Source organism: Nothoprocta perdicaria, unplaced genomic scaffold (genome assembly GCF_003342845.1).
Source record: "Nothoprocta perdicaria isolate Ctin4 unplaced genomic scaffold, notPer1 scaffold_180, whole genome shotgun sequence".
NCBI classification, from domain to species: Eukaryota; Metazoa; Chordata; class Aves; order Tinamiformes; family Tinamidae; genus Nothoprocta; species Nothoprocta perdicaria.
Genome location: NW_020454983.1, coordinates 754774 through 780729, shown reverse-complemented (window position 1 = coordinate 780729; position 25956 = coordinate 754774).

Below are 25956 nucleotides of genomic sequence, written 5' to 3'. Positions count from 1 at the left end.
CAAATCATTCTAGCATCTCCCTTCTGCATGGTTTCTAACATCCCTTTAGAAATGCAGGTGCTGGGCTGCAATCTCCGGCCGTTGCCATGCGGAGTATGCCAATACTGCAGGAGAAAATAAGCGCGAGTGGATGGAGTTTGGTGGAGTTTACCCACTTCTAACCTGCACAGAAGGAGAGGATCTGGCCCAGGCAGCTCTGGACTCTGCCTGCTTAAGGGTTCTTTCGTGAGGAAGGCATGCAGTGAGTGCCTCTTTTTCTTTTTTTTTTTTTTTTTTCCCTCATTTCTGAAGCAATTTGTAAATCAGAGTTGGGCTTTGAGAATTTTATAAGCCCCTAGTTTCATGCCTCAGCAGAAACTGTTGTTAACAGATACAAATATGATTTTTAAAATCAGGCATAAACCAAGCTACCCTCCTAACCTGTCTCCYGATGAGGAGGCCTAAGCAGGAGGATCTCCTTCAGGATGTGAAGGACTTGAAATGTGGCCTGTGGGAACAGAGATAGGTATTCATATTTTTACCCCAAATTCTGGTAATGATTAATTAAAATTCCATGTTTTAACCTTTAAAATGGCTAAAAGTAATGAAAATGTGTCCTGCAAAATATAAGAAGGGCTGAACGGGGCCTTGAGTCACTGTGTTGTTTGTGGTTGGGGAGCTGAGAGGAATTAGGAGCCCGTAGCTGCAGAGCATCCCACCGTGCAATGTARTATTTTGTCAAAGCAGTGGGTTACACGACATTTAAAGTCAGAAAGACAGGTGTATTTGCAGCATGTTATTCTTCCTTCCTTTGCTTTCACATAGTGTATGTGGTTACATCAAATTATTCATGTGCACTAATTCTAGGTTTCATTCATGAGTCTGAAAGATGGAAAGCGACAGACTCAAATATAGGGAAAATGACTAAACTTGAAATAAATTCAAGGTGAACAAGTATTCCTGCTTTCTGGCTCGACTATTTCATTACCATTCTGACCTCTAGTCGCTAATAAAGGTTTACAATATGTCTGGCATTAAAAGAGGCTATCTAATATGTGCAAAGCATATCTTTCAAATTAATTCTGTGACAAGAAATGAATGTCTTCATTAGTCTGTGTTTGTGTGAGTGAGTGGGGGACTGTATCAAGACATACCTGCAATAGACTAGGGTGTCTGAAAACTTACAGCTGATGAAAAATGGGGAAAACATGGAAGCACTTGGAATTTTCTAGCCAACTCAAGAAGAGTTCATAATCAACTAACATTTGTGAGAAAATTTCTAGATATGTTCTGATTATTTATCTCCATTTTTTTCCTGTAGTGAAGGTTTTACCCAATTATTTATTTATTTTGCATTTAGCTGTCCTGTAAAATAGTATTGATGCAAAGGATCAAAATACCCKTTGAATATTATAAGTGATGGCAGCTAATCAGTGCAGGATGACCATTTCGAGTTAGCAACATACATTCATGTTATCTTTTTATCTTGTTTTATGGACAGTTCTGTTCATTGTGTTTATGCTGTATAGAGGTAGTCTACCAGAGAAGGAAGAAGAGTTTTATGGAGAAACAGCAACTAATTTCTTCGATTGAGTACCACTGAGTTTATTTCATTTTCAAAATAAGATCAAGCATAAAACAAGTTTTATTGCCTAAAAACTTCATTTGGGTCAGCAAATCCGCAGTTGGAGATTTTGCTTGTTGCTGAGCAGGCTGTTAGTTGTATCAGCTGTAGTCAACAAAATGTCACTGGCTCTGAAAGCCTTTTTTTTTTTTTTTTTTGTCATTTTGTCACAGCTGCAATGCTCTTATTATCGTATACTCTTCTACTGCCATCTTCCTCCTATCATTTGGTAAAAAATATCTGCTAGCTATAGTTGCCAGGAAGCTCTCTAGGGCAGGGCAGGATGCTCTACAAGCAAACTTGTAAATATCCTAAAAGGTTCACAGCTGATCGTGGCCAATGTCTGTAGCATTGGTCATTCCTCCCATCCCAACACGTCCCCCAAAAGTGCCTGTCAGCAAAACAGCAATAGCAATATTAGCAATAGCAATATGGTAGCAGTAACAAAGCAATTAACAACCAAGGGCCCTTCCAGAGCCYGGGATATCCTTTTCCCAAGGGGAACTTCATGAAGGCAAAACCAAAAAGGAGTTGCATGAATTAGCTTTGTCAGCATCTCAGCTGGAACAGTGTCTTTATGTTCCCTCTTGGCATAACTTGGATCTGTTTGCAGAGAAGCTCACAGCTTCTGAAAATATCAAAGGAAAGATCTGCAACACAAAGTCTATTTAAAATCTGAAGATAGGTTTTCATACTGAAGGATAGTAGTAGCACTTCATTCTTTATTCGCGCAAGAGAATCAGGATGTGCTTCTGATCTCAGTTACGTTTCAGTATGGCCAAATTAATTCGGGAAATTACCTATTTTTAAAAAACAAAAGATCAGTTAGATCAAAAATTCCACATGTACTGTCTGTCATAACAAGCTCTAAGCAAAAACATTTCAAAATATTTCATCCTCATCAATGAATTCAATGTATTTTTCTTTTCATTTATTTGATCAGTCCTCTAAAATGATGTTTTTCACTTGGCTTTTTTTTTTCCCTACGTATGGAGTAAAATATGGATCTCTGAAAACATAAGAGAAGAAAACAATTAAGGAGAACAATAATATTCCCTATTGTGATTATCTAATTGGCCACGACATTCTTTGGTATCAAACATGTCCAATTTTTGCCTATTGAATGGAAAAAAATAAAGAAAGAAACTAAAGGAAACATTGACCAACCCTTTGGTATGAGCTGCAAGTAACAAGAGAGCTGTTTGTCTATAAAAAATGTCATATTTCATTAGTACTTCTCCAGATCTTTAGGAAATCCTGGCTCATGTAATGGGAAGTGTCAAAGGTAAATTATCAGTTATCTACAGAGAAATATGGCCTGCAGAAAACAGTCTTTTCTGGAAGAAAATAAAAAGGCATCCAGTTTATTAATCTTGCATTGTTTTGATGTGTGGGAGGAATTTCTGTGTAATTGAACAGTAAGTACTGCTACAGAGCATTAAAATGTTCTAGTACAGAAGCAAATTCTTGCTAGGCTGATATTAAAACAGTCCTGATGAAGGAGAGTTAGCTGAACTTTAAAAGGATATTCTAGACTCCTGTTTTGAATTTCTAGACTATTTTGTGTAAATGTCATTTGACTAACTTGTATCAAGAAGCAAAGTATGCTGCCTTTTATCTTCTGTCTAGTAAGACATAGAAGYGAGTGATCTTCCTTTTTTTTCCTTTCTTCTCCTAACAGAATTTAATTCRCTTCAAACTGTGATTTCAGGTTGACTCATCCTGTTTAGAGAATTCGGGTTGTTCACGCCAAAAGGATTTAGCTTTTTAAAACTGCTGTGGTTGAGGGCCATAGAACAGAGAGGGAAGGGATGACAGTGGTGTTATTYTGTCTGTTATAATGAACATTTTACATTCTGGCTTCTTGTCCAGGTTCTGACTACTGCTAGAGAAATGCAAAGAATATTTTGTAATGTGTTTGCCTGTGTCTTTTCTTGGTAGCCTGACAGAGTGTATTTCAAATGGTTCTAGTTTTTGTAGATACTATGTTCTTATGCAGCTCTGCTATATCTGAAAGTGATCTGCTAGATCATAAAGGTGCTACCCTTCTTACACTCCTTTTCTCATTAAGCAGGACATACCTGCCTAGGTGAACAACTTGAAGAGTAAGAGCCAACAGCCACCAGAATATTTTATAACACGTTAGTTACTGCAGACTTMTAGAAAATGGTTTGGAAGTTCAAGTCCTATTTAGAGCTTCAGCCATTCTAGGTTTCCAGCATCCTTGATTTGTTTTCTGTTTGCCCACCATTTGGAGTATTGAGTCCCCCTTGTTCACCTCTGTTTTGTGCTTGCAACTCAAATGTAGCCTTTTGCTTTCCACTGCACTATCTGTGCGTAGAGCATTTTTAAGAACATAAAGCAAATTATTTTTTGACACAAAGTCTTAATGTGTCAAGCATATGCATTATGCACAGGAAAACACAACAAACAAACAAACCCCCAGTTCCTTCCCATTCGAAAGTAAACTTTGCAGGTGTGTTCATCAGTCCATCAGACCACACTGTGTAGGAGCTGCTCGCCCAGCAATGGTTCCGGGGTTGGTGTCCGGAGCACAGGGAGGGACACGCAGGAACGACCAGTGGTCGGCCAAGGATGCTGTCACTGGGTGATGATCCTGCTCCTGAGCCCCAAGGCAGATGGGACTTGTCTGTGATCCTTGTCACAATCTCACGGTAAATTTACCATGGGAGATTGCATCTTGGTGTCCGCCACCATGCAGAGTGCAAGTGTCGCTGCYGGCTCTCCTGTGAGGTGAAGGAGATGGTGGCCACATCATTAATCACGGGCACTTACGTAGCAGCAGGAGCCCATCAACCTCTGACAACCTCGTATTCCATGGGCATTAAACTCCTAAATGCCATTGCAGTCCCATGGCAGGCTGTAGCTGACAGCAGGAAGGAAGGAAGAGGAAGGACCTTCATAAACCTTTTATCCTTAAGTAGAGGAACCTTACTAGTAGTTACTTTTGTTCCCGCTACGTTGCTGGATCATTAAAAAGTCTGAGGAAMGGTTCATTTGGGGTATACCCCGGTGTGTTTGGCAGCTCCCAGGCCCTTCTGCCTGTGCGAGCTGGCCTCTCCGCGTGCTCTCTGCTTGCGACGTCTTTGCTCGCTGCCGTGGCCAGGGCAGGCCCGTGCTGSGGGTGTTTGTTAGACCATCGCCACAAGAACCCACAGCCCGGTGCCGGGAGAGGGCTGCCATAACGGGGCAGAGCTCGTCTTCGCCTCAAGTCCCAACCGTGGCAGGTCGTTTAAAAGATGGAGCTTTATCTTTCTTTTTCTGCATATTATCTTTTTTAAAATGATAGTGCTCAGGGAAAAAATAAATAAAAAAGGGGGGGGAGAGAGAGAGAGGGAGGGAGGAAGGAAGGAAGGAAGGAAGGAAGGAAGGAAGGAAGGAAGGAAGGAACTGACAGCACTCACCAAAAAACAATCTGGAACTATTCATTTATTTTGGACAATATAATTGGAATTTGATCCATAGACAAATCTGTTCTGCTTTAGAAGACAGGCATTTCACCACCAAAAAAAAAAAAAAAAGCTTAACTTTGGGAAATGGTGGCCAGCTCTGAGTGCGTGCCTGTGTTCCTGTGCCACACATAGCTGAGGACAGAAAGCTTAATGAAAACAAGCAGGTGACGATGTTGAGAGGAGAGGTCAAGCACATCAAGGCGTCCCTGTGCCGCGGAAGGCGGGGGCTGCGCGGGGCCGGGGGGGTTCAGGGAGTCCTGMTGCTTCACCGGGGCCAGGGTGCATGACTGGGCATGGCCAGACCCTGTCTTGGGATACTCGGAAACAGCTACCTTTGGAGACATTTATTTTGCTAGCAAATCATCTAAATTCATCGCAAAACAGGTCTTCACGTTGTCTCTAAGATCTGCTAGGTTCTGCAAGGGGGCGGGAGCAATAAAGGGAAAGTTATTTAAAAATAGATTTCTTGACCTAACAGCTTTTCRCATACCAAAAGGCACTGACGAAGCTATGGCTTACAGAATTGTCGTAGTTTTGCTTGAGCAAAAAGTTGGATTTATGCTTTGTATGTTTGAGTGTTGTAAATTAATCTGTTGAGAGGACGTGGCACAGCTGCTGTCAGTGGGTTCATTACCTTAACCCTGATGTTTCTGCCCTGCTGCTAAGCTCCAGCACCACCGGTTATCCCGAGGCTGCTAAAACACCTTCCCACGAGGGTGCCAGGGTAGCTCTGCGATGAACTTGGTGCCCACGATGCAGCCGTTCCTTCTCGTGGCCCTTTCATTCATGCCATCTTAAACCTCTTCCTTCCAATTGCACAGATTATAGTCAGCAACCTGTTGTTCTCTGAGAAAAAGTTAGTCCTGAAATAATAACAAGCTCTCGCAGCTGTGCTTAATAGACCCTGAGCTTTTCCATGGCGGCAACAACCTGCAGTTAGGAAGTTGAATTTTCTTTGCGAGTCATTTCTTTTCTCCCCACACTCCCCTTTTTTATTTATGTGGTACAGCTGTGGATGAGCACTGATATGAAGCATTATATTCTGTCTCAGGTGTGAAAAAAACAGCTGCATGAGTTACGAGCATGTCATCTTCACTTAAGTGCGTAGATACATCCCATATGCTATTGACTTATGAAATGAATACTGATTGCTAGGAAGAAACAGAAAGAACAGAATAATTCAGGAAGAGCCTGAGGTGTAAAGTTTGCAAATCAATTTGTATTTTTTTTTTCTTTTTCTTTTTCCCCAGTATTTGGAGAAAATCTCATATCTGAGATTTTGGTATTTTAAGCACAGGAGCTACCTGCGGATTTCAGATCCCCAGTTTCACACAGGCTTATATCCAGCATCGTTAAACAGATCCTGAATCATCATTATACTGGAAGGGGAAAGGGAAAGTAGACAGATCACGTTCCTGAAGATTGTTGTGAATTTGCATACCTTCAGTAAAGAAATTAGAACAGGATTCAGAGGGACAAGACAGCTCCAAGACACCTCTAYGGGCAGGAGCACAGTGAGACTTGCAAGGACCTGGTGAAGTTGGAGGAGGTCCCTGTCATGGGCCTAAGGAGACAGGGCCCCTGGACAGCTGCACGTGCCATGAGCTGCTGCAGCCCATAGTCAATTCCTGACRCTTTTCTCTGATTTTAGGGCACCTCTAACTAAAACAAGCTGCTTAGTGATGCATTCATGAAATCAGGCACAGGTTTTGGATGCAGGAATCACTGTTGTTCTTTATTGCTATTTGAAAGTATTGCATAAYAATATCACATAGTATAGGCACTGGGATTTGGGGAACGTATGGCTTCCTAGGCTTCTGGAGTTCTGGAGTTACAGCAAATGGTAATATTGCTGTWTTTTAGTGACATGAATAGTTTCCAAACAGGACTGAAGACTCCAGAAGCTTGAGATCCAGGACCTGACCTAATAGCTGCCCTTCCGGTAAAGCAAAGGGCTTTTAGGACCTACCCTGGGTTTAATGTGCTAATCACAGCAACCCGCCTTCCCTGTTAGGGTTCTCCGCTGGGGTTAGCAGGCCGGGCAGGAGGGAGGGCATCACTGGCCTGGGAAACTGCTGGAAATTTGGAGGGAGAGACTGTGTGAGAGTGTGAAGGGTGTGAATGCCTTTGATTTGGGGTTCCCTCCAAAAGGTATTTAAAGGTCTAAAGCCACAGGGGTGTCCTGGGTGCCGCAGGGGAGGAGAGCAGCAGGCAGGATGCTGTGCTCGTTGCCCTCTCTGCTCCCCAGCACCCTTCCAGGGCAGCACATCTGCCTCGGAGAGCTTGGAATTCCCTTCCACCCRTGGGAAGCGTGGCTGGTCGGGGTGAGGTGAGCCCCTGCCGCCCGCCTTCCCCTGCAACCAGCGCCTTGGAGGGGGCTGCCCTTGTCCCTGCCTCTCCGTATCGGCGCCCCTCACATCCCTCCCCACSCGGGAAACAAAGCTCCCGTGTTGCCACGGGAGGCCCCGCTGTATTTTAAGCCTGACACAGGCTTAAAAGGGAAAAACGCTTCTGATCCTGCATATTCCCAGGAGACAGGATCAATATTTAGTGAATCCATGTAGATTCATGCGCTTTTATTTGTTGTGGTGCTGCCTTCTGAGCCCTACTTGACTGTTTTACATTGCACAAAAAAAAATATTTTTTTGTACCACAAGTATGAATAAGTAGCTTCCAAAAAGATAAAATGCTCTGATCTTCAAACACAGAAGTGGCGTCTTGTGCCGGATTCAGGTCTCGTACCATTCACATGAAAAAGCTGCTGCTTATAATGGGCATGTGACAATTTTATTTTTACTTGCAAGTCTTGAATACCTTGTTGGATATGTGAATGAATAGCACAAACTCTTGCAGAAAGTAAGACATGCATGTTGGCAGAGCAGCTTGAAAACAGTGTTTTCTTCCAAAACAGATTTTAAAGATATAGGCTGATGATATCCTGAAAGGAAAGAATGAGGATTCCCATTGGTTACATTAAAAGTCTCTGACAGGTATCTGGAGAAATACAGCCRAGGAAYATGTTTCTCAAAGATTTAACARCATTGTTCAACACATACATCTCATTAATTCCTTTGATTTTTACAACAGTGCTCTTCCTATTATAGTTTTAAAGGGACAAAACTTTCATACCTTTAAAAATGATAATTAGGATCTTTCAAAGTCAGGTCTTGAGTGGTCGGTCTCTATGTTGGACTATTTATGGTCAACTAAATTGCATAGAGAGKCTTGGAAAACAGGATGCATCATTTTTTGTATTTTTTTTTTTAAATAAGCAAAAGTGCAGAAAGCTCTATGGTGAAAGCTATGAATCTTCAGACCATTTCTATAGTACATAGCTCACCTAAATCCCTCTTCAATACAAATGCTTTGTTATCAGCACACCAGTTTTGAAGAGGTCCTGTTCTTTGTGTAAATTCTAGGTATTCGTGCCTGCAATAGATATCTTCAAAAGGATAAAATTCCAGAAACTGATGGATTTCTGGACCACTCAGAAAAGACATTACTGCTTTTAAGAGCTGGAACTGTGCCAGCACTACCTTTCTGCAGGATTAATTCTCAGCTGTACAGAGAGACCTACCGTGTAAAACTAAATTGGATTAAGGTCTGAATCCACAGATTCTGAATTCCTTTGGTTTCAGAAAGTCTGTGGATCTGAATAGCTTATATAGCGCGGGTTTAGTTTTAGTTAATCTAACTTATTCAGAAATCTTGTAATTTATAACATCGTGCCAATAATCAAATCAAACCTTGAGCTTCTTACATATATGTAAGATATGATAGTAGAGATTGGTGAAACATGCTTTGGATGCATTTATTTGTGTCATATTGTGAAACAAGGTTACAATCCTTGATGTGAGGTCTGCACAGGTGTCCCTTTAAGTTACTTTATTTTCATAGGRAAACAAGCTGTGAAAGTTCAGTATCCCCAGAAATTCCTGTTGCACATTCATGAGTGACAGGATGACAGAGCTGACATACCCGTGTTTGAGTTAACATCCCKCTTTCAGAGTGAGTCAAGTTCCTCACTGGAGGTAAATTTTTTGTTGAAGATTTCTCTGTGTTGATAAAAGCAGTGGCAGGAAGACTTGTATTGTTATATGCAGAAAATAAAATCAAGAATAAATGGCAAGCCCCCAGCCGCTAAGAAAGATAGTACTTCTTCACCCAGTTCCAAGACAAAAATTATTTTAATACAATGATTGTTTTCTCAAGTGACTTACAGGTGGGTATATTAAAAGAATGAGAGATGTTGTGAAGAAGCTGTTTGTTTAACTAATAAGTTTACATTCATACCAAACCTGTCACTAAAGGCTTGAGGATTCCTTTCTCATTTGCTATAATGCAAATGTAAACTGTATTTTGCAAACCCTTTGAGGCTCTGTCATGCTGCTAGAATCGTGGAAAGTGCCCACAGGTACCAACCATTCGCCTGCAGCCAAAGCCACCAGCCTCCGGTCTGCATTAGGGCTGCTGAGAACACGCCTGAAATGAGTGCTGGAGACCATGCTCCCTGCAGGGTGTTTCACAATCCGTGGCACCAGCAGACTGGCAGGGAAGGCTTGGCTGCTGGGGAGCTACCCATGCGAGTGCCCTTGCCTCTGTCTCCTTCTCCATAATTGTGCATCACTTCCTACGTTTTTGAAAGAATCCCCAAAGATTTTTCCCTGTTCTGATTCTTTATTCCATTATGTTGTAGCTGATAGCCTGCGCAAATGACTAGAAAGTCATTCAAGCCAGAACCGGTGGTGCTGGTAGACTCTGACATCCCCTTTAACTAGACACAGCAGTTTGGCCATAAACACTTGTGCAATTCTAGGTTTAATAATGAGGTGTTTTTAGCTCTGCAGGAAATATATTTTCTGCACAAAACACACGCCCCATTCTTCTTGGATGGTGTTTTTATCACATAAACTCTCCAAGAGCAGCAGAGTTTTGTTTTCCCATGTGTTGTCTGACCGTGTCCTGTGAAAAAATTCTTTGCAAGGCTTAATGAACATGACCAGCTCTTAGCTTGTGCTGGACTTCCTTAACGGGGGAGAATGCAGAAGAGCAAAGGCAGATGCTGGCTTGCCAAGCATTTGTTCTGGATTCCTTACCCCACCCAAAACGACCTTTCCCCAGGGTTATCCAAGACTTCAGGAAACACCCGGATTGAAAGGCTCTTGCTGCAAAGMAGAGCTGGGTTGGAGAGGACGTGTCTCCTGCCCTCACTGCTGGCCACTGAAGTGCGATGGCAGCTCAGCTGTGTGTGCAGCTCTGCTCTTGCAGTTAGAAATACCAATTCATTTAAAATTGCAGTCTCTGTCTATACTAGCAGGACAAAAACAAGAAGAACTGCCCATTTTTAAAAATCAGAGCTAAGATCAACAAATTTGGAAAAGCTGCTCAATTCAAGGAGAAACAAAAGATTGGGATTTTTTTTTAATGCTTAGAGGTTTATGTTGTCTTTTTCTTAGGAGTAGTTTTTTAGCTCTTTTCCTTATGAAGTAATTAAAGCTGTACTTGCTAAAGAAAACCATGGTTAAAATGGTTAAAAGCTAAAAAGCATCTGGGATCTACTTCAGCAACTGCCTGAAGAAAACAAAAGAACATCTGAGCACAAATAACACGTGTTCATTTTTAATACAAAAATACGCCTGTTTTAAATTTCAGATATATGTTTCTTGGATACCGCAAGAACAAAGGGACAGTTGTAATCCTGCAGTCAGGCTTTCTGCAGAACACAGGCCACAGAACTTCACCAAAGACTTGGGATGAGATATTCAAATTCTGTAGCTCCCGAAAAGACCTGAATATTGGGGAAGAAAGCAGCAGAAAGTACAGAACAATTCTGCCCCCTGCGCTGGTGGGAACAAGCTCAGCTCCCACCTAATTCCTACCAGGGGAGAGAGGGATTCCCAATGTGATGAGAATCAAATCAGAGAGTGAGGTAGCAAACGAGGAAAAGGGACTACATTTCTGACATTTTCTGTTGCCATACACTTCTTACACAAACCTTTTGCTTCAAGACAGCATCAGCCTTGATGCAGAATATGCCAGGCAGGGCCACTGTGAGAGTAAAGGAACTGAATGTTGCAAAGTGGTGCAATGGGAGCCATAAATAAATACCAAGATAAATACAGATTTGATAAATGACTAGCAGAGGCACTGGAGGGGACGATGCAAGATGATGCAGTCAGGCGTTTTCATCTGCAGCTCCCCTGACCCCGAGACGAGGCATGGTGCGCCAGAACTCAGCACCCCAGGCAGCGCTTTGGAGTCACTTTATAAAGACATACCCCTTGAGACATCAAAGACTGTGCAACAGTAAAATGTAACTGTAGGTCTTCTGGAGTGCTGATACCCAGATGTGCAGTCAGCTTGCAGGTCTTAGCTCCAGTTGTCAGCACCGCTGTGTGCATGTGTGCTGAGAGAGAAGCTGTGCTATCTGTGCTGTCTTTCTGGTTGCATTTTGTGCCCAGCACTGCTAGTGTTTATTCCCATGGCCTCTGACATGGTGGAAGGAGAGACATGTAAGTCCTTCCTATTTGCACTGAAAGCAGCTCATGCGTAGCTGAGGATTCATCCCCGCGGTCTCTGTGGAGCAGCCATTTATTTTAGCTCTGTGCACATAAAAGCTAATTTAAAATGAAAGATTGCAAACAACTAGTGAAAGGACATTAGTCATTTTTGCTCTTGATATCCTTGTTTCTCGAGGCTGTAATTGGTGGGCAAGCAAAGGGATAATTTGCTGCAGAAAAATTTTAGTAAATAGAGTACATTTTTACAAGAATGTGTTTATTAAGGAATACTTCTATAAGGATGCATAAATGCATATACCCACTGAGAAAGCACCATCTTGTAGGAAAGCTCATAATGACGCATATGTCTTGTCACTTAGAGCCTTTTTGACGGTCTTTTTTGTATCTTCTACAGGATATTTTGTCTTGCGTTAGTTTGGCTGACAAAAATATTACTCATGCTGAAGTCCTTCGTGTGAGATGCCCTATAAAGAAGTTGTTTCATTTCATAACATTCATTGTATTAGTTCCCCCTAAAGTAATCACTTTGATGAGAACACACTGTGTGTTCCTTTATTTGATCTGGGAATAAAACTAYCGTGTCTTTTCTTTCGTATCTTCTTGTTTTTCTCTGGAATAAATAAACATGAAGCTGTCACTGCAGAGCAGGCACTGCCTCTCCCTGTTAAAAACCTTTTGATTTTTGCGTTAAGAGAATTTTTCTGCACAGAGATCCTTTTAGAATGTGCTTGAAGCACTCTGTTTTTCTTGCTTTATAGCTTGTTTCCCATGTAGATAGGTGAGTCATGACAGAGAGTTCCTGCTGTCCCAGTGGAGTAGATGTCTTACCAAGTTTTCTTTCCTTCTCATAGAACTGATCAAGTTATTCATCGTGAAGAAATTATGTAAAGTATCAGGCATTAATATCAGTATTATCATTATGACATCGACGAAAGTCACCAGTTTAGATATTTGGGCTTCTAAAACATTCTTCAACTCCAGGTTCTGTAAAGTCTTATGCAGATGCTTGTGTTATGCACCATTTCCTTTTGTGGGTGTATGTTGCTAACAATGCGGTGGAGTCAGGACCTCATGAGTTGTCTCATATGCTTCAGTGAAGCTACAACGTCAGCTCCATTGTAAGTTTTCATCTTACAAACTCTGTGGTATGGAGCTATGGAACTTAAGATGAGCAATTGAGCTTATTTTTCAAACTGAGAAGASTGATGCAATTAAGGTATGTCTTCTGTTTGGTTTTCATTAAATAAAGACTAGGTAACGAATCTTTACYCAAGGTTTACCAAGGCAAGTGCTGGGGGTGGTTATTCATGGTGATTACATATGGCTGGACAGACCAAAGAAATAACCATTGGGTACAGCTTCAGACTTCAGCTTTAGGCCAGACCATAAATCTTTAATTCTCCTTCTCCAGATGCCTACCACATTCACCAAACTCTTCAGTCTTTTACATAGGGTAGGCCCTATCTGAATATCAGAGATGCTGACCTAGACTTAGACTTACAGTGTAGTGGCTTTTAGACAGTACTAAGCAAAGGACCCCAACTCAAAAGATTCACTAACAAAATGTGGAAAAAGTGTCTTTGCCACAGACAGATTATGGTTATCTGTTCTACAGCAGAGGCTCGCTTTGAATCCCAAATCAACATTACATGAATTCACCTTCATCTCCCTCTCACTGTGGTCTTCTAAAAAGCTGTGAACATGGATTACTGTGTGTGTCCTGTATAAATTTAGCAAGCTAAAAATCAATAGAATACCTATTAGAAAAATAGAAATCTCTCACAGATTTTTTTATTGCAAAAGAAACTATCAAATTTTGAGATACATATRATATCTGTTTTAATTCTTTGGGAACATCAGTAAGAAACCTTGATCTGTCCAGTTTCTGAAAGTCCAAACTGGAAATCCATGTGAGACACCACCAGGGTTTCAGGGGATGTGTTTAAAAGGAATGTTATTATTATCAGAAGACAGTTGGGTCCTTTGTGCAATGTAATTTGTTGGTGATTGGATGTTTCTGGGGACTAACATGGAAAYATAAAGTCACAGTGAATCTTGTGACCATTTCAAATCTAATCCAAGTTAAGTGGTGCTCATTTGGTCTTTAAACTGGTATGTAATGTATGAGTGGTTCATTTGGTCTTTATCTGCTCACTATCTGATTGAGAAATGAGAAATGAGTTGACTGTGTCACTGCAATTTGCAGATAGTTGTAAGAAATTATCTTCCAAACTGTTTATTTTATTTGGTAGCACCTATGAAGAAGCTAGCAGCTCAACAGGAACAGGAGTCTTGTCAATGGGCTGACACATTTGAAGGAAGAGAATAAATGCTGTGGAATTTCCTCTGGTTTACTAATAAATTACCTGAAGAATCAAATACCATCTGAGAGTTTAGGTAAGCAGTGGAAAAGAGATGACTAAACAGAGCAGGTGAAAGGCAAATGCTAGACGTTTTCAGAGCAGACAGACACATCTATTGCCCATGTACATGGTGCCTGAAACTCATTTTAAGCCCTGGGACAGACAAAATATGAGGGTCTCTAACATTATTCCCTTCATATCTGGTCTGTATCAGGACCACTGAACTTTTGGTCCTGTCCCTCCCCAGCCTCTGCTCCTGGCATGCAGGAGCCCCAGGCTGGAGAGCATCCTGAGGCCTGAGGCCCTCCTTCCCCAGACCCCACATAGCCCTGGATATAGTCCCGCTTCCCACTTTCACCCCACTGYCATCAAAGCCTAGGGGCAGGGCAGGTCTTTTGCTTTCTTCTTTTTTTTTTTCCCCTAATTTCCTTTAAGTTAGACTTTAAGCAGATGAACGTAAACAGAGAGATAGAGAATTTTGTGCAATTTAAGAGTGAACATTGTGGATTATGAGCTAAGGGGAAGGGCTCAAAAGGCAGCAATTCATCAGCCAGACTGAATCACCAGCTAATTTTTTCTTTACTTTTTTAGTGCCCTCTTGAAGGACATCAACAAGATTTAGACACAAGCCTATCACTGCTGTAATGAACAGTGACAAAAAAAAAAGTGTGAAACTGAAGGGGGAGTGTATTTACAATACTTCTTCTTTGGGAATTGCTACCATGACTATATCAGTTCACTAAGCAATACCTTTGTAAATGCTTTTACTCCAGCATGCAGCACACTAGGAATTATAGCAATTTAATGACACTGGTGCCTAAATTGGTACAATATCTATAATAGTATGAAATCTAGGAGAATTTTGACCTCATTGGAACTCATAGAGAATTCCTACTRACTTTGTGAGAGCCAAGATTTGATCAAAATCAGTCCTAATTTTCCAGAAGTGAAAAGACAAAAATGGTGGATATTTTTACCTCTTACTCAGATTACTGTGAGTGAACTGATACTTTTTATATACACATATACTACAAATGCCCTGAATTTTATTTCATTAAAGATGTAATGGCACGGAACACACTCTTTCTTTATGGAACAAGCACCTTTTAATAGTAGCGGTTACTGAAAGGGTGATATATATATCCTTATTTCTCCTGTCACCAAATAAAATGAAATTCATAGAGCTGCTCTTACCTAGTGATACACTTTTTATTGCTAAATAAGGCCTTGAAAATGAGAATCTTGTGCCCTCCTCATGAGGCATATAGATCCAAATCAAATGAGCATGATACAGTAAGGGACCTACAAACCTTGACAAGGAGCATTGGCTTGTTACTCTTCCAGCAGGTAATGAAGTGGCTCTTTGGGCATCTTCCAGAAAGTGCCTATGAAGGAGCATGGTGCCCTCGCTTAACTTCCTCTGTGTTTTCAGGTTTCTGAAATCAGTCCTATCTTCAGCAGATTGATAGATGCATTGAGATCAGTTAGATCCATTGAGTACCAGGTTGATAGATGCATTGAGATCAGTTTACAAATGAAAGTGTGATTGATCCCTGGCCACGAGAGACTGTCTAGTGTAAGTCATTGCAATTTCAGAAGCATCAGAAGCAAATCAGAACAGCTGGTTGAAAAACAAAAGGAAGTTAGAAAAGCTCATCTCCCATCAGGTGTAGAAATTATATTGTGTTGGAAAAGGTGTTAACTGGCAAACATGCTCTAACTGAAATGCTGATAAATACAAGTGAGCACCAGTGTTTTCTTGGGTGTGCAAACTAGCATTTGCAAGAGCCTGGAGAGGTTCCTGCTGGTCTCTGCAGGATTTGGCTTGAGCTCCTTTGCAGGAATTAGTTATTGCCAGTGGAAGTAAATAGCCCCTTGGGGATACTGCTGCCGCAGCCACTGCAGTATTTATTTATATAATAACTTGTCAAATGCGGAGATGGGAAGTCACAACGGCAGCTCCTGCCTGCTAAACCCTGCGCTGTTTGTCCTTATCATCTAGGGACCTTTACAGSGATGAAAATGTATTTTAAATGAACAGTCTCGAAAAGAGGATAGCCATAAAGAGCACRGGAGGCTGCCGAGCCTCCTCTTTCCGAGCGATGCCCTGCGAGCCGTCAGCTCGAGCACAGATGGGTGGCAGCGCTGGCACCCTGGGTGGGAGCGCACGGTGAGGCTGCCGTTGGCAGCAGAAGCATGCTCAGCCTTCCTGTCCACGGGTGGAGCCAGGAAAACCTGCTTGTTAGGAACTGGCCTGTCTGTCTGCGCTGTCCAGCCCTCCCCAGGGCCCCACAGCTAACCGGCCCGTGATGGGTCGCCCATCAGTAGGGTCTTCCCCCTCACTCGGCTCCTGGGTTCCTGCTGCCCCCCAGCCCGTTGGATGGGTTCTCCCTCTTGCCTGTGACTAGCTGGGATCAGCCAGCGGTGCCCTACAACACCACGACCAGATTTCTCTGTCCTTGTTTTCCAATCTGGTAGCAAATACAAGAAAAGCACAATTTTCTGTCCAGCGCCCCGAAGGACACTGTGGGCAGTTATCATATTTCATTAGTCAAAGAAGAAAYGAGGTTATTCCCCTTCCTGTGCCAGACTCCGGCACTCAGGGTAATCTGAAGTGAAAAGGAGGCCTTTGATGGCGGCACGCAGCTTGCTCTCCCCGTGTGTGCCCTTATCAGTGCTCACGGACATCTGAGCACAGAGCGGAGCCCTGGTGAATCGCCTGTTCTTCACGTTTTTAATGACTGTTTTCTCATTCATTTCCTGTTTTCTTACCCGTGGCCCCAACCACATCCAGGCTCTAGATAATAAGAGCCTTGGTATCTCTGCCAGCTTTGTTTTAACTCCCTTCTCCACTCTTTAAACAAGCCTGGAGCTCCACTTACTCCCCTTCTGATACATAACTTCAGCAAAACTTGACTTGTGGCCAACCATATCTAAAAAGAGGGGAAAGAAAGCTTGGGAAGGACAGGAAACAGGTAATTCTGTTGCTGCTGCAAGTACTGAAACTTAGGCTTAGCATTTTCTAATAACCTTCTCCAGCTGCCAGTTACTTGTTCAAAATGAAACACATACATTGCAAGGGGAAGAAGGCTAATGTGCTGCTTAAGTTAAAAGCAACGTTGTCAAACATCTGGGTGCCACCTGGAGCGTGGAGCCAAACCTTTGCTGGCCACACAGGGTCTCAGGTGGGCGCCATGCCGCCTTTCGGGCTGTCGCGTGCCTGAGGCGATGCCCAAGCCTGAGGCCTTCAGAGCCTTCTCTTTGGTGCATCCCCCATGGAAGCTCCCCTGGGAGCAGGCGGATGGAGGGCGGGCGAGGCTGGCATTGAGGCCTACCACCACCTGCCCCAGGAACGTGGTCAGGGCTGCCATACATAGCCCCCGTGCAAACTCTTGGGTGTGGGGGCAGGCCAGAGGCCCCATGGAGCGTAGGGCAGCCACGACACCTCCATGAGGCGGGAAGCATCRAAGCTCCTGAATCTCAGAGCCCTTGCTCCCTCTCCTGGCAGAGCACTGCAGTGGTAGCTGGCGACTGGGGGGCTGTGCGGGTGCCCCCATGTCCCGGCACCCTGCACCCGGGCACCTCGTGTCCCCACCGCCTCGCAGGCAGCCCGCTGGTCACGACGCCCAGAGCGGATTAACGCAGGATTAGTGGAGGCAAAATCTATTCTAGTGAAGAACAGCTGTGCAACGGCTTTAGCTGCATAAAAAATATGTACTCGAGCACAGATAAAACTTTATTGCCGCACATTATCTGCAGCCCTCAAGGCTGGGGGTAGCTCAGCTTCTTCGCTAATGCTGGGGTGCCAGGGTGACTCCTGCACGGCTGCGCAGCGCTGCGTGACGGGGCCTCCTCTGCCAGCAGCCCAACGCCSAGCCCTGCGTGGCCTTTGTGCAGTCTGGGTCTGCAAAGCTCTACCTCAGTTACCGCTTGTTTCCCCCACATGGGTGACTGAAGGGTCCCTAGTGGCCGAACAGACTTAAATTTGGATTTCTGGAAAGACAGGAGCTGCTAACATGGGACCATTTCCACTCTTGTTACTTCCAATGAGAAAGCAGAAATGGGACTTCCCTTGTAAGCTGAACAACAGCTCCTTTAGCTGTTTTTTAGAGCACCATTCAGGGTTATCTGATTTTTGACAAAGAATTTTGGCAAAACCCATGTTTATGAGGAGAGAGAGGCAGCGTGCAGGTGTCRGTGCCAGTTTCTGTTGCATTTCCTCCCAGACGGAGCTGTCGGCACAGCTTCCTAYGGACTAGTGACTTGCTTCAGGAGAGCCCGCTGCTCTTCAGCACTGTCCCTGGCCCTTGCTTAAGTGGTGAGGCCTTATGGATGCTCTTACAGGCCCATTAGGCAAGGCGAAAGCTGCGCAAAAGGGGTTGAGTTGAGGCTGTGGCCCGTAGAAGGTCTTGTTGTAAGTTAACCATTCTGGTCACAGAAGACTTTCTGCATATTAGTCACAGAGAAATTATTCTTCCTTCCCCGGGGACAGAAATGGAGATACTAAAAAGAGAGAGAAAGAGAGAAATGCCATCAAAGGGAAAGAATGCTCCTGGCTTTTATAAAGATCTCAAAATTTACCTCAGAATTTTGTCCACATCTATCAATTTCAGGTTATGTGAGCTACTTATCTTCGCATTATAACACAAGGTTTTCTTAAAGACACAAATGCCCCCTCCTGCAAATTCTCATACATCTGCCTAGATTCCTTCCTTCCTGTTCCTATGCTCCCCGTCATACTGTGGATGGATGCTGTCCAGCAAAGTGTTAACTCATTATTTGCTAAAAATTGTCTTCAAATAAAGATACTATAAGAAATTGTAAGTCTATTTTTTTAATGAAAAAAAACAGTAGATTCGTTTTCTTCCTTTGCACATGCTCAGTATTTTGTCCTTAGCAGTTACTATGTTCTTGTGACAACATGAAAGCTAAATATTCATGTGCGATATTCTGGCCTTTGCGTCACAATCCTTCATTAAGGGATGGAGCACYCTACCCATTGAACTAGCATCACTAACGGCCATGGAGTTAAATCTATCAAGTCACCTCATCATATCTAGTTATGTCTGCAGGAGCCCTTATCCTGTTCTTCAGGGAGGATATAACTCSAGCCATCTGAATATGCTCGTGATTTTTCTTATCACATTTCCATGTAATTCTACGTTTACTTTTCCCAGGTTGAGAATGCTTTCATAAAATATAGAAGGGATATTTACACACCTCTGGTTTTCCATCCCCCAAAAACTGGCTGAGCATCTCTGGGCAGAGCTGTCTTTCTGCCTCCCAAGTAGGTTCTCAGAAAGAGGCCTTAAAATACATCATTTCACACTAAAAAGAAATCCAATTGTCTGCTTCCAGCAGCAGCCACAGCAGCTGACGTAGTAGGAGAGCTGCCCACATATTCCTTGGGCTGTGGATGGGTTTCACTACACAGCTTGCTAGGTAAGGGCCGGCCAGCACACTTACATCAGTGCCAAGGCTGTTGATGCTGATTGGGAGCACTGAACCATGGTGTATCAGCTGCATCCGTGTCAGAGGAGCATGTCCAGGACCAGTTACAGTTAACACAGCTCTATCTGTGGAACAAATAGCACCAGAGAGAGATTTATAATCATTTCAAGAGCAGAAGAAACAGTATGAACAGATGGAGCCCCAAAATGCTAAGATACTCTTTACATACAAATACCTTCACTGGCAAGGGGAAAAAAAAAAAGAAAGAAAGAAATTTGGAAAATAAGAGAATGAAATATAAGAAACATTTTATTCCAAGTAGAGCCTTTCTACATTTCCTATGGGATTCAGTTGAATGGGGGAAGATTTAAAAAAAAAAAAAAAAAAAAAGGAACAGAAACTGCTTGCAAGGCAGCACAAACCTTGAGTGCCAAGAACATGCTTGAGATTTTTTTTTAAAGATGCCTGGCTCTTATCTGAGTCCCGATTCACCACAGTTTATTCACAGAATTATTCAGTATTGAAGGATCTTGCTCCTCTTGGGTTAATGGGTTACAAACAGCAGCTCCGTTATTCAATCTAGACTATGTTTCTGGTAGTTTCTGGAAATAAAATTAACAACAATTGTGAYCCATGTTTTGTAGGTGAAAATTTTTTTTTTTTTTACTGAATAATCCAGGGTTGTGCATAGGGAAGCAGGGCCCCATATAAATGAGGGGCTATATGGCGTGTGGCAGAACAGATTAGCACGTACATGACTGAAGAGGAGGAAAGGGAAAACATTGCCATAAAAGTGACAATAGAGGTGAAGAACAGTGGTAAGTGTGGGATGCCGCACTGAAAAGATGCAAGAGAAAGCCTATCAAACTCCAAGTCTCCTCATATCTAGAGTCCTGATATTCTATAACAGGAGTTAATTTGTAGGGAAGAAGACGCTATTCTCATACCACGTGCTGATAATGCTGGCAAGAAAAATGCTGAAGTGATATGATTGCCATAATTACTATATTTCCTCCAAAAATATTCTGCTTTTCTACCCTGTATTTTGTTTGAGGAGCTGTTACCTGCGTTTGTGCCTGGTGCCTGTGAGGAGCTAGTGCCACAGCTTGCTCTAGGGGCAAATGCAGCATATCTCACACTTCAAATGTACTGGCCCTATAGCACCTCAGAGTTGCTGCTACAAGTCTTTTGTTTATAGCTAACCAAAACCTCAAACCAACCTTGGCAGTTTATCCCACTCTAGTGGCAAACTAAGCAAGTGGAAAGGGGTCTAACAGGAGGGTTTATATAATGAGCCTAACTTAACGGTGATTGTTTGAGCCTGTTTCAGGAACATGCTGTGCYACTAGGGTGAAGACAGGCCAGGAACAAGGAACTTTTTAAACAATTCTTCACCAAATACAACACAGCTGTGTGTAGGAGGTATCAAATTAGGTTAATCATTCCCAAGCTTTATCAGGTTGGTGTCTGGCTATTCTTGTCCTAGAGAAGGGGCTCTACCTACTGGAGGAGGCTGAAAACCCCCTGCTGAAACAGGTATTGCTTTGGTTTTGGATAAGGCTTAAAGCAAAGGTGGCTAAATGATTCACTGAGATGATAAAACCCAGTAGTTGAGTCTTTTGTCTTCCCTTCTGATATGCTGAGATGACTGGTCTGGGTCAGTGGATTTGGTTGAAATGTTTATTCAGACCTAGCTTTAGTTTAAAAAGGGTAAAGCAGCCAAATCAGAACTATCTGGAAAACTAAATTTGAGTTCAAGTTGATTTTTCCTCTTTCCCTCTCTATTTCATTGAAAAAGAGGTGGAGTCGAAAGAGGAAAAAAAATAGTGGGCAAAAAGGTTGTTGTGCAAATGATGTGCAAATGATGCAAAAGAAGAAGGATTAGACTGTGAGGGAGATGGAGAGGAGAATTCATTGCAGAGGTGCTGTGAGAAGAGTGAATGCTTCCCACCTCTGATAAAGGAGGAAGGAGTCTGGAACCCAAAAAGTCCGCTCTCTCTGTTCCATTTTCTTTTGTTGTGCATGTGTGACTATAATGAAAACTTTCTTGTGGGCAAAAACAAGTAAGGAAATAAATAGCTTTACTGCTAAGCAAAGGAACACTATTTTGCAGTCAAGTGCCTATTTTTTCAGAGAAAACAAAGGCCTCAGCTTCATACAGTGTTGYACAACTTTTTAGTTTAAAGAGATGTACCCTTTCAAGTATTTCAAACAGTTATTGAATAGCTAAAGATTCCTCGTCATCTTCACCTTAACTTCTCTATGGCTAAAAAAGGTTTGTGCTATTTCAGCCTTCCACTCTATCCAAATACAAGTTCACCTTTCCATCCCATCATGACACCAGCTGCCTTTTTGTAAGGAATTATAGGTGATGGCATGTGTTTAGGTTAAGGCTACAGTGCCRTGCTTCCCTTTTGTATAATATGAAAAATATGAAAACATGAATTATTTCTCTTCTAATTATGGCAGGTTCCGGTCCMGGGCCTCCCCATTGTTGTGAGGGTGGCTGGCTGGTTTCCACACAGTGATCCTGACATATGAGGGTTACTCATAACCCTCAAATGCCTTGCAACACGTTGTACCAGGAACGGTGCTTCGGAGAAGGTGAAGCTGGGGTCAGAGGCATTCCTGCTAATTGCACTGATGGCAAGAGTTGCTCCATGACAGAGTCTGGTCTCTGATGTTAATGGTGGTAGCTGCTAATTGCTTCTAAGGAGGACCCAGAAAGGGGAATGGGAGCTGGATAGTAACTCCCAGCCCGGGCACACACATGTGCTGATAAGCACTGCTAATCTCTTGGGGAGTGTGGTATGTGGGGAGGATGCGCCGGGCAAGCTCTGCAGGGGCTCGGAGGGGGATGCATGAACAACCAGCCGTGGAAAATGTGCTGTTGTGTGTCTGCCTGGTGCTCTTGGCACTGACTATGGAAGGCCCCTAATATATTGATGTAGTTTTCCAAAGGTGTCAGCAATGACGTGGCAGGCCTCTGGCTAACTTCTGCAGCATTCATTCATACAGGGTTCTGGCAGTCTTCAGCCTCTGCCAAACCCCTGTCTGCTAATACCACAACCCTACCATGTAGTGGGTAGTTTTCTTTCCTAATCCCCTTTTTTCTTTTAATTTTCTTGTTTCCTATAATCCCTCCTTGAGTTGAAAATCTCACAGTTAGGCAAGGAGAGCCCTGCAAAGTATAGTTCATGTGGAATGAAGCTCTAATAGGAAAATGAGCATCTTGTATGTTAGAGTAAGCCTCAACTTGGGATCTTATTTATTTCCTTTTTTTTTTTTTTTTTTTTCCTCCCTGAACCTTTCCCACTTGGTGGCTCAAACTCAGAAAATCCTATTTGCCCTAAGCWGTGTCTTATTTTGTAAATATTCCTGCTGGCTGAGTCATCCAGCACCATACAGCTCAGAAGAGTGCAATCCTGCATGGGAAGGGAAGTTGTGCAAGGTTTGGGAAGCTTTGTTGACCTGCTGGAAGAGTAAATTTATAGGGAAGATCTAGGACAACGTATTTACTGAACTTCCTCGAGCTTGGCCTGAGATTCTTGAATGAGGAAACCTAAGACATGACTAGCAATAGCCTGAGAAAAATGAATATTTTGCAGAGCTTTTACTGTTGTTCACCTTAGCAGAGGGAGGAGGTTGTARTCTATCTTGTTTTAAGAGTTATTCTATCCTTGCAGAAAGAACAGAGGCTGTAAAATAAGCTTTTGGCTGACAGAAGTTTTGGTTTTGAGCTGTTGGGAGGGTGCACTGAAATTGTAAGGCTGCCTTTCCGCACAGTGCTCCAGCTGTCACGTTTCTTTGATTGCTCTGCTTCATCAGCGGGCATGTGAAGGCMGAGCCCTCGATTGAAATGCTTGGCTTTTGACGGGGCACAGCTCCTCGTCCTCAAGCACTGCTCCGAGTAGAGCACTGCCCACCTGCCTTGGCTGAATCGGGGAGGGAAGGAGGAAATCATTCCAGCAAGTGAAGTTCGGGGGACTTGCTGCTCAGCGCAGTCAGGGACAGGATCTCCAGCACCTTCAAGAGGGAAGGAACAGCAATGGGGACCAGCACGAATCAGTGTAAACAAAAGGAAAAGGTAACGCTTGCTAAGAATCAAATTATGAACCATGTTTGTCGCATTTGAAGCATAATTGTAGCAATTACAGGTTACCTAAATGTGACCTGAATAAGGCTTCAGTAGAGTTTCTAAAAGGACTCCTCGAAGTACGTGCGTTGTGTTTGACAGCCGCTCACCCGGGCTAGTGTGTGCGTTGGGCTCAGGCTTTGCTGCGCGCTTCCTCAGAGGCAGGCGCTCACTGTGGAGCAGGTTTTGTGCTGGAATCGGAAGAAGCTCAGAGTTGGACCTCAACGCTGTCCAGTTTGAACTGAGCCCATGTTCACTTGAACCTGGTATCAGCATCATCTTCTTCCAGATGGAAAATGTGATTACCACTTGCATGAAAATAGTATCGACCTTTCGTTACGAGTGTGGTGACAAATATCTGAGTCCCTGTTTCGGGTGGTACTGCCAAGCATCCATGGCTGGACAGGCTTGATTGCCTCTGGCACTGCCACAGCTGTGCTCAGGTGCTTGAGCACTGGGGYCGGCTCACTTATTGCAGGGTCTGCTTTGTACCATTGCTCTCTTTTGCAGATGAAAGCATGAGTGGAAGGCGGCAGTGTGACTGCTCCTGTGCTGGGCTAAAGCCCAGCGAGGTGCATTTGCTTGCAATGGGACTGAGCATGACCTGATTAAAGGTGCTCCTGTGGCATGGAGTTGTTCCCTGATCTTGTTCTTCCCACAGGCTGGTATTTTGCAACCCGAAGTTTCAGTTCAGATCTGCTGCTCAGAGATAGGTTTGGGAACAAGGCAGAAGGAAATAATTTTTCTCACTAACTCGCCTGTGTTGTCAGGGATTCTGTTTTCTCTCTTAAAGATGAYGAAACTGTGAACCTCAAGAGCACCCTGCCCTTCATTTAGGGATTAGTGACTTCACCAATACAGGCAGAACAAACAAGGAGCTTTGGACTTAGATGGTAGCAGGTTTAAAGCTTCCCAGTCCAAGGTGAGAAAATGAGGAGACACTTTCAGCCACAATAGTACTGGAGCCATTTCATAAATGAAGAGACCCACGAGCTAATGATAAAGGATTTGGAACCTCTCGGCCAAACTCATTCCTGGTGTAAGCCTGGAGTTTTTCCAAGTCAAATGACAGAAGTGGGGGCAAACAAGAGGAATCCTTGGTAGCAAATGTGATTAGATGAAGCAAACAGTTAAGACTCCACTGTAACTGCAGTTCATCATGCAATTAGTTTCTTAACAGCTTCACCGTTCAGGTGGCCTCTTCCCTGGCACAGTGCCACGGCAGCCAAGTAAATCAGCTTTACATACACAGCTGCTGATCAGCACCGCACCTCCAGACCTCCCGGCTGAACTGGGAGGCTGAATTGAAAGGGAGAAGATGCCYGGATAGGCAGGTAGGAACAGGACAAGAAATGAGGAGGTAGCCTAATAGCGCCCAACTAATACCGTGAGGTACCCAAGGGTTTCTGTGGGATGAAAAGCTTGTCGAGGTTTTGCCAGCCAAGGCCCTGCTGTCTCTGGCTCTACAACCAAGAACCAAGGGGCTCATCTGGGGTAATGGTGAAGTCTCTGCCTCCCAATCATGGGAGTCCCAATTTTAGGGTCCCAATCATGACGACTCAATCCCTGCTGCCCTTAACCAGCAGTATTTCAGGCGTGCTGTAGCAGGCTGTTTTACACAGTGTGGCATGTGGTGCTTCATCCTCACCACGGATGAAGCTAAGTGGAGTTGTCCTTGGTGTTGGTTATTTGGCATGTAAGGTGTAGTGGAACAGTGAGCAGACGGCCTCTTGGTTCACACAAAAGCTGCCATCTTCCAAAGATGACTCTTTGGATATAGCCAGCGCTCTGGAGCTGGCATAACTAGGACTGCCAAGGTTAGTCCCAAGCGTGTGTGATTTCTCAGGTTAGTCCCAAGTGGGTGCGATCACGACGACGACGCTGCTGCGTGGATGACTCAACTGCACGTCCATCTCCCCCATGGCCTCAGTAGCTGAACAAAGTCTCAGAAGGAATAACTCTGGAAAAGTATTATATTGTATAAAATATTCTGTTTCATTTTGAAGCTTGGAGAGCTTGTAGCTAGTTGTACTGCACCCATCTGATCTAGTTCAATAAAAAAACGCACATTAATTATTTTAAAAATAAAGGAATAGTACTGGTTCATAACAAAACTGTTTAGAAACAGATAAAAAGAAATTTTTCTCTTGTCTGTCTTCACTTATCAGCAACTATAGATATCTATACACACACATAGAAGAAAAGCAGACTAAATGTAAACATAAGCTGCTTACAACACAGCCTGAATTTTGTAATGATGTATGTGTTTGTATGCATGATTGCTGCTACTAGAACAGCACTCAGATAAAGTGTACACGTGTGTGCAAGCTTGGATCAAAGCACAAGTGCCCAGAACTTGCAAACAGCCATTCCTTCTAAGTCTGCATTCTGTGTGTCTGTATGTGAAAAC